This window comes from Protopterus annectens, chromosome 12.part0 (genome assembly GCF_019279795.1).
Source record: "Protopterus annectens isolate FY-2018-M chromosome 12.part0, PAN1.0, whole genome shotgun sequence".
NCBI lineage: Eukaryota > Metazoa > Chordata > Ceratodontiformes > Protopteridae > Protopterus > Protopterus annectens.
The window spans coordinates 858,847,322-858,860,608 of record NC_056746.1 but is presented as its reverse complement, the minus strand read 5'-3'; the positions used below and the strand labels follow the sequence as shown (position 1 = coordinate 858,860,608).

General features: G+C 39.4%; 1 protein-coding gene across 1 annotated transcript in view; it reads right to left on the bottom strand.

Moving 5' to 3' along the window:
- The window catches only part of BIRC7 (baculoviral IAP repeat containing 7), a 517,300-nt gene that overhangs the window by 480,428 nt on the left and 23,585 nt on the right, over positions 1–13,287 (bottom strand). The gene's annotated exons all lie outside the window — the stretch shown is intronic.

Below are 13,287 nucleotides of genomic sequence, written 5' to 3'. Positions count from 1 at the left end.
TAGATGTGTGCATGCCGTGGATGTGAGGCATACTGCAGAGGGGCAGCCACCTTTGGCTAAAGTGTGTGCACCCACACTTGTCCTATGCATGTCATACTGTACATTTATGTAACTGGAAAATATGTCTGTGTTCCCACATCATGTCACACAACATCCAGTGTGCTGTCTGGTTGCCTGATAGGCATTGCAGACTAGCAAGGCCAGAGTAATGACCGGAAAGTTGAACAAGTTCTCCATTCACATCTTCACTGTAAGGTATGCCACCTGTACAACTGCATAGACTAGGCTGTAGCTGACAGGAGGACAAGAAGCACCTCATGGCATAGCAAACTGGGAGCAGTCATACAATCTTCCAGTTATGTCATTCTCCCACAAGATGGTTTTCATGAACATATGCTTGTCATGTACTCATGGCCATAACCCCATGCAGATATCAAGCTGGCCAGAGGTAGGCAAAATCTCTACATCTCTAACCACAGGTAGGATGCTAACAGTGGGAGTAACCTTGTCCACGTGCTAAATCTGACTTTCAAACGGGTACAGGGCAGTCCTGGTCCCCAGTCGGACAAGCCTAAACCCGGATGACCATATGAACACCCTGACCTCTCACCTTCAATAACCACATCGCCACAACAGTCAGGAAATCCTTCTATGTGGCACATCTCATCACTAAAGGCTTTTCATCCAGAAAAAAGGAGATCATTGTCCCACTGTACTCATCCCTCATTAGACCCATTATAGAATACAACGCCCCATTTGGTATGTACCTCTCAAGACATCTGCAACAACTGGAAAGGCCGCATAAATACCTCACTAAAAGAATCACAGGCCTAAAGCAGATGCCCTATGCTGACCCCGTTAAAAAACTCCAGCTATACTCTGTCACATATCATCTACTCCAAGGCAATCTCTGCTTAACATACAAGGCCATGTCAAACAATAAACAAAACATGCTGGAGGGATAGGTTCCTGACCCAGAGACTCCCCAGACTCTGGAATAGACTGCCCACACATGTCAAGCAGAGCACCTCTTTGGCCCTCTTCAAAAGGAACCTTGATGATTGGATGGGAAAAATGAAATTCACCCCGGGGATCACGTCAGTCACCCTGCTAGACATGGGTCCAGGGAAGTAAATAGTGTGGGAAGAAATAGCCAGGAAATTGTTATGGCTAGGCTTGTATAGGCCCTAGGGCTGATAGCCTAGTACCAACCTATGAACCTATGAATCAACAGTTTTCTTCTGTGCACACACAATAATGCTAGGACACATACAGTACTCTTATAGGTTTATAGTTAATATTAAGCTACCACTTTCTCGACTTTTACAAGCCTAGTCAATAACCAGAGTTCAGAATTAAACACTGTATGTTGTATCTGATAGGTAAAGACCTTAACCCTTATGCTAATCTAACCCCTCTTCTGGGTAGTTGTAAAAAATGCCATAGACAAGTAATTATATTTCAACAATAAGGCATATACTATATCACAGAACAGACCATTCAGACAGTTTGATCTTTTAAAAGTCTGGTGGCCCCCACACCAGACTCTTTAAATGGATTTTGACATGGACTTAGTGTTAGCAGCTGCCCTCACCCACACCCATTTTAAAAGCAGCCCTGCTGAGGTGTGTGTGTTCTTAAGGTTGCTGCAGGTTATGTGAGGGGGACTGGAGACTGTGTAGTCATTACTTTAATTTTCATCACAGTCAAACCTTAGAGAAATGCACAAGAGTCATTGTAGCTTGTGTTTGGGCTGGAGACATTGTGGTCATTGTTTCTTCTATTTTTTTTCACAGACCTCAGAGGTGGACAAAGAAGGTCACTATAGCTTGTGTAGGTGCAGTGTACTGTATAGGAGTAACAAAGTGGAATACATTAATGTAATCATTTTTTTCACTTTCCTCACAATCACACATCATGCATGTATACAGATGGCTGCCTTTGGGGATGAGAAGTAAGGAGGCATGCTACGTATATGTATGACCAGCAGTCACTTAAAATACATGACTGTGGCCATTTGAACCAGATGCATGCACAAACAGTGACTGTTTTTTTTGGGGGGAGGGGGGGCAGGCAGTATTCCCAAGTAGGATTTGTGTATCCTCAAATCATCACAACTGTCTTGTTAATTTATTATGATATACTGTTTTGCCAGCTGTGAACATTAAGATTTGGGCACAACTTATGAATGAAATTCTTTTCTTACTCATGTTTTTTGTTCAGGCCACCATGGGATTAAAGGTTATGAAATGCTCTAAAATGCACCGTAAAGCATCTATGGCTTCTGGGGGTCCCAAGTTAATTGATTTATTTCCTAAGTGGTCATGACTGCACTGTTTTGGCCAGAAAAGGTGTGTTGAAAGGATGCAAGGAAAACTAAAGTTGAACAGTAACACTAAATTTCTTCACTTAATCATGATTTCTGTTCAAGCCATCACTGGATAAAAAAGTTGTGTAAAAAGAAAAAAACTTTAAAATGCACTTCTGAGGATATAGAAAGTCATGTTTTCTTAAGCTGAAGACAAAGGTAAAATGTGGGAAAAGGTAGAAAAAAGTAAAGTACATGGTGTGGGAGTGCCCAAGACAGGGAAAACAGAGGGGTGCACTGGGGGGAGGGGTGTAGCAGCAGTCCATGCCTAGGGTGCCATTTCACCCAAGTCCAACCCTGTACCTAGAGGAGTTGTAATGTGTCATTGTTGCGACTAAATATCAGTAACTATAAATGTCCTTTTGTGAGATGGGCCAGCATAGTGTGGTATACAGGCCTATCAGAAAGTAAACGCATTGTAGCTACAGGTTAGTCTGTCTGTACTACTACTACTAGTATAAACATGTTGACTAGGAGGGGTGGCAGTAACATGGTGGTACTTAGACTGGAATTGCTAAGGGAGACCCCATACTTGACATTTGCGAAGGGCTCACAGTCAAAGCTATTAATCAGTATGGTTGCAAATGGCACTGATGTTTTGCACTATGCCCCACTTTCCTTTTTCTTGATTTTTTTCTTCTTCTTGTTCTTTTAACTATTCTAATCTTCCTTATAATGTAACAATCAGATATTGCTGATTTGTTATGAAGCAGGATTGACAGAAAAATAATATTGATGTACCATGAAAACTAACTCCCACAATGTTATCTTACGAACACTTTGACAACAAACATTTACATATGTGGGTACCATGTCTGTATCATCAGGCACTGTCTTAACCTCCTTCGCAATTATTTTATGGCTCACCTCTATTTACAATTACATTCATAATACATGCAATGGCCTATTTTTGCAGTTAGACAATCAGATTGACAGCTCCATAGCATGGAGGGATAAATCATTAAATGAATCCCATGTGACCTCTGATAGGTTATTGACCTGGGCTCTACATAAGCCAATGGGAAGAGGGTAGTAGTGAGCAGATAATACCAGCTCAGCTGTTTTGTGGAGTAGGGTGGTGACTTTGATCACTGACACCATATAGAAGCCAGGTTACAGTAAGAGCAAGGCAACGGTCAGGAATGAGTACCCCCGAAGCAGTGTGTATGCTTTGTAGCAGGAAGTGGCATGTGAGAAAGCAAGCATGCTGAAAAGGACCTTCATTATGGGACTTCCACTTGCCCAGGCTATCAGGAGGGAGGGAGGATGTAGCTTATTGAAATCCCAAATGTCTACTTGGATGATGGCCTCCCATAACTGGCTGTCATCCCTCCAGAACAAGTAGACTACTAAAAAAACACAGCAGGATAAAAAATGAATCCAGAGTTTATATATATATATGTACTGTGTGTGTGTGTGTGTGTGTGTGTGTGTGTGTGTGTGTGTGTGTGTGTGTGTGTGTGTGTGTGTGTGTGTGTGTGTGTATGTATGTATGTATATATATATATATATATATATATATGTGTGTGTATATATATACACACACACACACACACACACACACACACACACACACACACACACACACACAGTCTCAAACATTTCTGTAACTCTGCAACTTCCATTCTTTGGGCTTGTCATCATATGATTTGACTTTACTATCAAAATACAGTTTTGGAAAGGAATATTTAGGTATGATTTGAACAAAACATCCAAACAGCTTTAGACAGTGTAGTAGTGGGAAGAAAAGAACATTATAAAGATAAAGAATGTACCATATCATCCCTCTGGCAAGTAATACTGCACAATCCTCTTACATTGGCAAACTGATGAACATGTGTATTTTGGTAGTGAGAAACATTTTAATGTGTAGGCTAGCAACCTGGCTTGAACATCAAATTGATAACTGTCATGGCACTGTGATTAAAGAATCAACCATTAAGATTAATGACAAACTAAGTTGTGAAATATATGCATAGGTTAACAGTCAGTCCAAAAACACTGCTGATGTGTTTATTTCACAAGTAAAATACAATTTTATTTATTCTTACCCAGTAAGTTTGCTGAACTCTGGAAAGTCAATCAAGGTGTTGTTAGACTATAAGAGAAGTAAATACTCCTGGTATTTTAAAAGGTGAATAATTTTACTGGGATACTGGCCTTTGCCAAGAGAGTACTGCAGGCACTTTGAAGATTTATTCCCTCTTGTCCTGCTCTTAATGTAATGAAATATTAATATTATTCATTTGAAGGCATTGAGGAGTCTAGTATAGTGAGGTGCATACTACACTTTCTAAACCAGGACTAGGCAATGTACTCATAAAGATATTTACAAAACCAGAGATGGCATGAAATACTATGGCTATCACGAATGTTAAACAACTGAAGTTATTTTTCCTGTTTTATAGGAAACGTGGAGAGGACTTGCTAATGGTATTCTGATAATCTCTGTGTGAATACTTGATTGTTTAGGTCTAAAATATCTAATAAATGATATGGGACTCACTAAAAGCAAAAGAAAAATTCTAGTGCACATTTATTAAAAATTGTAGAGACATTTCACAAAACAGTGATGAGACTTGCTAGGACAGGCTAGTTGTAGAAATTAGGGAATCATCAGGTCTGACATGATTTAATACTTTATTGTCATCATATGCGGGGTAAACAAAATATTAATTCAGGTACAAAGTGTTGTAAGAATTATTTGCTCATTAAAGGAGCACCCTTTGCTTCCCTTATGTAACAAAACCTTCACAGTTGAATAGGCCTTTGTTGCTACATGTGCACAATATGCTGGGCCAGCAATATTTTTATTCCAATCATATTTTGTTGACCAAGTTAACGCTGGTTCATTTTCAGAGAGGCCCAAGAAGAAAAGCTCCCCCAAACATGTTAATAAAACAATGTTGCTAGGTAAGAGTTTCATATGAAAAAGTCAAAAACAATAATCACAGAAGTACAGCATACAAAATCTGTACACCAAAATTAAACTTGATTACAGAATTAATACAGCCAAGTATTATATATTGTAAAACACTATGTAATCCATGGTCAGTCAGAAACATCTAGCATTTAGTAACAACAGATCAGTTTTGTACACAAATGATCAAGGTACACAAATGTAAATAAAAAACGAGCCCTCTACAGTAAGAATACATAGACTTCCAAAATTAAGATACTAAATGCTCTTAGCTAGCTAACCTAAAATATTAATGACTGACTTTAGGTGGTGTGCCTGCATGCATATCGAGAGCATGGTCTAAGAGGCTTAGAATATGGACCAATGTGCAACAAAATGCACTGCACAGAAATTAAATTCTGCAGAGTTAATAGCTGGCTTCTATAATTTCAAATGCCCTGCACTATCCATGCCTGACATTACTTCCTAATTTATCTTTACCACTCACGTGATAAAGGGTGGCATCTCCTGGTGCAGTGTTCCCTAGTATGAAGTGACAAGGCTGGGAATTTTGAGCAGCAGCCAATAATAGGAGTGCAGGGTATGCCTGCTTCATTCATCCCTCCAAGTGCCAGGATGCCTGTGATGGCAGTGGCACCAGTATGGGCATACTCCTGCCAAGATATCCACCAGTGCCTGAGCTACCTTAAAGGTTTTTGGCATTCTTCTCCTGCCTGTCACCATGGGGATGATGTCATGTGCTCTCACAATTGCACTGACAAAACTACTGGCCATCAATTCATAGACGAGTACTAGGCTAGCTGCCCTTGGGGGCCATGTTAAGCATAGCCAATTTCCCTTTTTGTGCTCAAAATAATCTATCCCATTTGGTAATAAACTGGCATTATCCATCCCATAGTCAATTATATATTACCCCTAATGAGACTAAATGGGATCACACCATAGATAATTTCAGGGGACCCATGCATGGGATAAAGCATTTAGGAGCTTCTATTAGTCGTACGGGTGCAGACCTTGGGTAACTTTTCTGTTTCCCATACACAGATTTAAGCTGTGCTTGAAAATGGACAGGGATGAACTCTGTTTTATGTGGATGGGAAGTCCGTTCCACATAGCAGTGTCCTCTGTGAGATATACCTGTACCGCCAAACAGTTCTGTTGATGTTGGAGAAGAGGTTTAGATCAATAGGCAGAGTGTTTATGATGACATTTGGCTTGCTGTTGTGCAGTAAATTCAATTAGTAATGGGTCAAATGATGTCTTGTATGTCAGACACAGGTTACCTCTTAGCAGTCCGTAAGATGTAGAGTATAGTGACAGGCTTCAAGTCAGTCCATGTAGAACATGTTGTTTAGGCCTTGTATCTTTTTTGTAAAGTATCTCTGTGGGCATTCCAGTCATTGCATGTGTCTGGACAGGTACTTGCCAAAAGGGGCATTATACTTAATGACTGGCCTAATAAGGGCTATGTAAAGGGGGGCAATGACATCCCTAGATTTAGACACAACCCTTTTGTTTATAAGCTATGCAATATAGAAGGAGTCTGTTATAACAATAGACACATGTTGATCAATAGTTAAGTCATTATCTACAAAAGTTCTTAAATCCCGAATGACTGGGTCAAGTCAACTCTTAGGGGCATATTGTTAATATAGTAGTTTCCTGGGGTAGGTGACTTCCCAAAGGATACAATAATGCATTTTTAGCATTAATTTCAGTCCATAACTTTGGTACCAATTATTTATTTGAAACAAAGCTTAATTTGGGGATTCAGTGAATACCCCTACCTTGCAGTATTCTGTAAACATAGTCAGCCAAAGCCCCTTGGTATTGTCTTTTACATAAAAAATAATGGATACCAAACAGGAGAGATCCCAGCACAGAACCCTGTGGGACTCCACTGGTGAGTGGTCCATGTGTGGAAGTAACTTCTCTTATTTTGATTATCCGAGTCCAAACTGTGGGCCAGTTGGCAATCCAGCGAGTGGCATAGAGGTTTATTCACAGTTTATACTGCCAGATTTTCTATTATGCTGGAGTGGGGAATTGTGTCAAAAGCTTTGGCCAGGTCGAGGTATGCAGTGTGTACCATTTTGCCTTCATCCATTGCTTTGATGACCTTTACAAAAAAAATCCACCAGGTTGAGTAAACAAGACCTGCCAGTGATTAATCCAAACTGAGATGGGTGCAATGTTTGGAGGTTCCATATGTCCTGACTGATTAATCCCATGATACATCTTTCCATTGCTTCACACACGAGGCTGGTCAGACATATGGGTCTGTAATTGCCTGGGTCTGTGGAAGGTCCATAAGGGAATGCATGTACCATTTGATTGGTACAAAACCTTTATGGAGGCAGAGACTGAACAGTGTTATTAGGGGAGTGGCTAAATCATGCTTCATGCTATTTAAGATGCATCCAGGGATACTGTCAGGATCCATCGTTGCAGTATTTTTAGTTTTTAATTTTCAGTCCTCATAAGCTTCTTCAGAATCATTCAGCACCACAGCCTGCTTGTCAAGCTTGAGTCACCATCAATACAATTGTAAACAGCCCTACACCACTGGGCCATGACTCAATACAATTGTAAACAGCCCTACACCACTGGGCCATGACTCATAACAATTGTATACAGCCCTACACCATTGGGCCATGACTCAATACAATTGTAAACAGCCCTACACCACTGGGCTTTGACTCAATACAATTGTAAACAGCCCTACACCACTGGGCCATGACTCAATACAATTGTAAACAGCCCTACAACACTGGGCCATGACTCAATACAATTGTAAACATCCCTACACCACTGGGCCATCATAGCTGCACGTGGTTTAAAGGTGAAGCTTAGCAGCAGTGGGAGTGGAAAGGTGAGCTGCACAATTTGGAATATCTCACTTCTCTATTACTTTAACTTTAAGCTGTGCTGCTTTCTTTTCTTTAGTTTTCTATTTCAGTGAACATGTTTTACTTGAGAAATTTATACCTTTAGTCAGTTTTTTAGTACTTACATTTTTTGTATGGCCTACTTCAACTCAACAGAAGAGGGGAAACACATGGCGCACAGAGAACATTAGCACCAGCCTAGCTTGGTGCATTAGGGTAGAAGTGAGTGAGAGTGTGGACTTCAGGGTGATATGACATGGAAAGCTGTTCAGGTTGAGAAATGGGTTTTAAGCTCTGTAAAAGTTTATATCCGCAGGAAAATAAGAGAATGGTCTGGAGAAGAAGAATGACACAGGGTGGGAGACCAGAACAGGGGCACTTCCTGTCAGAAATAAATTAATAAAGTGGTTGTGGCCATGAACGGGTTGGGGTGGCAGTATGGGGATGGGAAACAAAAGAATGAAGATGGCAGGACAGAATGACACAGATCAGTCTCAGGAGAAAAAAAGAAATATCCTGCCCCTCTGGTACCATTATAGGTGACAGAGGAGTAAAGAGAAGAACTGGAGAAGATACACATGTTAAGTGGTGATGAGGAGAACAGGTGAGGATGGCTGGCTAGAAATAAGGTTATCTTCTGAAAGTTGTGAAAGGCAGAATCTAAAATCTCTTTGACAAGATGGGGAAGTTGAAAGACACATATATATAACCACAACACTGCAACAGCAAAAGCCAATGAAGGACCATACCCTTAAAAATTACATGCACCACACTCGAGGAACCTAAAAAATATTTTAATCCACAGTTGATTAAGCGCTTTCGTTCCTTCATTGGCTTTTGCTGCTGCAGTGCTGTGGTTATCATGTTATTAGTTTGAAGTTGAAAGAATACTAAATGGGCAGACTAGAAAGAGTAAGAGATGAGCATGGCAATAATGGAGGAGGAGGTATGTGACAACCTGAATGGAGAGTTAGTGCTGGGGTAATTTGTTATGAGGTGAATTAGATGGGAAGGGGCAAAGGAAGAACCTAGCCTGAGGTGCTGCAAACACTGCAGAGACTGACTCTGCATATGGTCAGTTTACAGAGCCTGATTAAGCCTGTGCCACTAGAGTCAGATGATCACTGAACAGTCTGTTCAGTCATGTGACTACCAGACAAGTGCATCATCTGATCTGAAGAAAATGTGCTGATATTTCATGTTATGTATTCAGTAGGCTTTCCTAGCATTGTTCTTTCTCTCTCACTCTCTCTCTCTCTCTCTCTCTCTCTCTCACACACAGACACACACACACACACACACACACACACACACACACACGCACGCACGCACGCACACACACACTTCTCATTTGTATTTATCACAGGCGAGATACAGATCTTAGACCATCTCAAAAATGGCTGCCATGGCTCTCAGCCTGTTAAATGAAAACTCAAGTACAAAGCCCAAAATAATGAGGGAGTGGGACAAAGTAAAACCACCAATGACCAGCAAAAACGATAGTGAACACACAGTAATGAAGATATAATTATTTATTTATAATTTCTCCAAATCCAGACCGGTTTCGGCTATTCAGCCTTTATCAATGGATAAAAAAATTTTTTTGAGTGAAATAAAGCAGCCTGCAGTTATACTAATCTCTGATTACCTGGAAGCAGTGGTACAGCACCACCTAGTGGATGGAGTATCAAAATGCATATGCCATCTTAGTTACAAAGCATATGACCAGTGACAGAGATATAGATGTTAAATCATATTTTCAAAGCTAAAAATCAAAGCTTTGGACAAGAGTCATCATATGTGCATACACATTACATGGTGATAAACCAATAACATAGTCTATATTTATTTATATGTACATACCTTGGTATTCAAAAACAGAAAATGGTACATCTATATACAACTGGTATATATATTTTAGTGTGATGACCACATGTTGATAAGAACTAAAATAAAAAATAAAAAAGTAATGATCATATAATGTATTACAAAATAGGGTAAAAAAATTGTAGCCTCATTATCAGCTATACTATTGATTATAATGATATGAAATAATCTCCTTGTAGAAAGTACAAATTCATCATTGTAATCATACAATACTCAATGTTTCAAGCCATCATAACAGATACGAATACAAATCCGTGCATATACATGTTTGTATCCTAAAAATTTTTTTACCATACTTTGTTGAGTATAATGTGAATAGTAGTAGGCCTAACCACCACTGAATTGTTCGTACTAATTCTTGATCTGTATGAGTATTTGATATTGTAACCATAATTATGAAATCATCCAGTATTATATGAAACTCACAGATGGTCATTCAGACCTGGGGGAAATAAACATCCAAGGTTGGTGATCCAATATTGTTCCTTATGGTTTAAAATGGTGTGCCAACCTTGTTGGTTGTTCCTATCTCCCTGAATTTTGTCAATGATCATGAACATAAACTGAGCATTGGGATGTTGTATCGTGTGTCTGTACAAAGCATTTGTTTCTTTTTTGTTCCTCATGTCACTATGATGTTCTGTCATCCTTATTTTAAGAGATCTAGAAGTCTGACCAACATAGAAGGCTTTAAATTGGCAGGTAGCTAAGTAGATAATCCATGTACTGCTACAATTTCCAAACACCCTTGTTTTAAATACACAATTGGTGTTGGCACTGGTGAATTCTTTTAGTGTACTGACTTGTAGGCAGGAGCAGCAGTGACCACATGGAAAAGTACCAATTAATTTATCTCCACTAATAGTGGTCTGATGATATACCGCTCCTCCCCCTTCTCTGTTTTTGTAATGTGAAAATAGCCCTCCCAAATTCTTGCCTCGTCTGTATGACATCTGACACTGAGGGCCTAATATTGTCCTTAAACTGTCATTAGCCAAAAGAATTTTCCAGTTGGAATTCAATATATCCCTGACAATTGGTTGGTTCCTGCCATATGTGGTAACAAATCTCAAGATAGATTCCTGATGAGCATGCCCTGATTTTTTGTATTGTAACAATGTCCTTCTATCTATGGTTTTGCTCCATGAGCTAGCTTGACATATGTCCATGTCTCTATATCCTCTGTCCTGAAATCTGTGGTATAAATCTAGTCTGGCATGTTCATATTCCTCATGAGATGAGCAAATGTGTCTAATACGCATAAATTGAGACTTAGGGATGTTGCGGATGGTGTGGTTCGGGTGCATAGGCATGTAACAAAGTATTGTATTGAGGGTATTTTCTGAATGTTTTAGTACTTAGAGTGTCATCTTTGTTACGGTAAACAGTAACATCCAAAAAGTCGATAGTACTAATGTTACTTGTAACCGTAAACTCAATACCCCAAATGTTACCATTCAGGTAATCCATGAATTCCTTTAAATATACTTCATCCGTCTTCCACACCATCCAGCAATCATTCAAATATCGTGGCCAGATATCGATTTCCACCATGTAAATATTATGTGATCTATCATATATCATACATTCCTCAAAATAGGCCATGAATAAATCCGCATAAATTGGTGCAAAGGAAGCTCCCATTGCTGTCCCTTGTAACTGCCAAAAGCATTCTCCATGGAAATAAAAGACATTTTTGTTTAATACATGTTCTGCCATGCAGACAAGTAAGGTATTAAAGCCCAGAGGATATAAGTTTGTTCTCTCAAGTCAGTATTGCAGGGATTGTAGTCCCGCTCAGTGTAGAATGCTCGAGTGGCTCAAATATTAATACTAACAATGGCTGTGAAATGGCCTTCAATAAATTTAATAAGGATCTTAAAATCTTACGTGCCAATATATGGCATCTCAGACTTTTTAAGGCATACATTAACAAGGATATTACACCAAGAGGACTAAGAGTCAAGTTACAGCCTTTGGTCAGTAGGTCGGAGGACAGGCTGACCAAAGAATGGAACCAAGCTCTTCAACAATCATCAATGATGTTTGTAAAGATCCTTGCTTCTTATTATGAGAGAATGGTGGACATTTGTTTAATGGAAGTAAAAGCTTCATGTGAAGAATGTAAGAAATATGAATCACAACCAACATATGCCACTTTGGTTAGCAAATTATCCAAAGATTTGGCTAATTTTGACCAACTAACTAAAGATAGGAAAATACGTAAGTTTAATAGGGACTGCACTGATTACCAAAGGGGTCATCCTTTTGATACATCAAAAACTGTGAGATTCTATGATTTTGGTCAAGGGACACCAGGAAATAAACCTAAGAAAAGGCCTAGGTCTATCCTGAAATCCTCTGACAAGACTTTAGTTAGTACTTCAGGAGAAGACTCATCATGCACAGATAATGACTGTAATAACTTTCGAGAATCACCTAGAAGCAAAAAAACTAATGTTCAGTACCCTTTAGACATACAAACAAGTGACGAGGGGGTCGCAAGCACAAATATAAGAATAAGATCCAATTCCATGGAAGGACTGATACAAACAATGTTGAATTGACAGAATTTGAGTTTCATAATGTTTTGAACCTTTCTAATGTTCAACTGACAGATGTACAAACTACACTACTAAATAAAGGACTTGGTTTTATTCCCAGTTTTTTCATTGATGAACATAGTCATACATTCTGGGCCAGAATATGTCACCCATGGAAAAGGTAGCCTTGGAGGAATTAAAGCATAATCGCGACATTGCCATTCTGCCTGCAGACAAGGGAGGTGCTGTGGTGGTTATGAACATTGGGGAATACCTCGATGAGGGGAAAAGACAGTTAGCAGATACTAGGTGTTATATGCAAATGTACATCGACCCAACTGGGGTCTTTAAAAAAGAAATAGACTCTTTTCTTAAACTAGCAGAGGATGAGGGTATTATAACAAAAAATACAGTTAAACATCTCACTGTAAAGGACCCACAGAAACAAATCTTGTATCTTCTTCCAAAAATACATAAGTCCATTTCAAAACCCCCAGGTAGACCCATTGTATCAGGGATAGGGTCCTTGACTGAACCACTATCAGCATTCCTAACACAGTATCTTAAACCCCTTCTAACATCAGTAAGGGCCCGACTACAGGACACCATGCACTTTTTACAAATTTTGCAGGATACACAGCTAGAACCAGACTGGTTAATGTGCACGCTGGATGTTAAATC